A 1414-nucleotide genomic window follows, 5' to 3' on the forward strand; every position below is an offset into this window, starting at 1 on the left:
GAAACCCTACACCGGGTCGCTATGGGTCAGAACTGACTTGATGGCACTTACCAACAACAATATTTCACTCATTTTAGTATATTTTTCTTCTTCTTTTTAAAAAATCTTATCATTTTAGTAATTGCCATTTAAATGCCCCACCATTCTTGGTTATTTTTGAATTAGTTCTTTCTTCCTGCTTTCTTTTTTGACTCTCAGGTCCTATGTTTTTTTTCTCTTTATATGAGTCATCTTTTTTGTTTGTTTACCATTACGTATAAAAGAATGCAAAGACTAAAGTAGACCTTATTTTATTCCCGGAAAGAACTTTTGCTTTTCTTTGTCAAACATCTAATTGATAGACTCTATCTTTGTTCTAATACATTTTTACTGTGTCAGGGATGGATTTATTCATTAACCTCTTATTTCAGATGACTTGAGAGTGAAATCAATTCCTCATTCAAAGCACTGGGAGACTATAAGATCTTTCTCTGCCTTTCGAGTCTTTCCACACTGCTTCTAGTTTTTACATTGTTGCTTTCCTATGGGAGAATTAGTCTGAAGACTAGCTGTATGTTTGAAGCTCTTCCATAGTCTCACCTATCTTCCAAGGTTGTTGTTAAAAGTCTGATTGGTTTTTGGTTATCACCTGGATCTTTCACATTGGGTGGTTCACTTCTCCTCAGGCTCCTGTTCTGAGCTTTTACAACAGCTCCAACAACCACATGGAGGCATTCACTGGTCCATGCTCACTGATGCAAAACTTGTCTCACTTTAGAATCATGTTTTTATAGATTTCTGAGCAGCAACCATCTTTTGAGGCTTTTAAAGAAAAATTGTATTTTTAATGTTTAATTTTTTGGTTTAACCAGTGGCTTCTTTTGCTCTAGGAGGAGTAGTAGTCCATTGGAATGTATACAACTTATCCAGAATCTTAACTCTCTTTTTAAACATTTTTAAATTTTAATAACTTGATGTAATAGTTATTACCCAATAAATAGGGTTCTGCGTTAACTTGACTAGGCCAGGATTTCCAGAGACTTAGCAGTTGAGATGTGCTTATTCCCATGGTGATGAAACCTAACACAGGCATAGTTAACCCTATGAGCAGCCAATCAATTGAAAGGATGTTTCCTTGGTGGTGTGGCCTGATTGCAATATAACGCGCGCACAGCAAAGGTTCTCTCTGTCTCTCTTCTGCTGGGAACCTGGGACTCTACAATTGTAAGCCATTTCCTTGATAATAAACTTTTCTTTATATCTATGTATGTGTATTTAGATATATGTATATATAGATCTATCTATCTATATACACATATATCTATATATCTATATATACATATCTATCTATATATCTATGTTGTTGTTGTTGTTAAGTGCCATCGAGTCGGTTCCGACTCATAGCGACCCTGTACAGGGTTTCCAAGGCTGTAAA

This window comes from Chrysochloris asiatica, unplaced genomic scaffold (genome assembly GCF_000296735.1).
Source record: "Chrysochloris asiatica unplaced genomic scaffold, ChrAsi1.0 scaffold00206, whole genome shotgun sequence".
NCBI lineage: Eukaryota > Metazoa > Chordata > Mammalia > Afrosoricida > Chrysochloridae > Chrysochloris > Chrysochloris asiatica.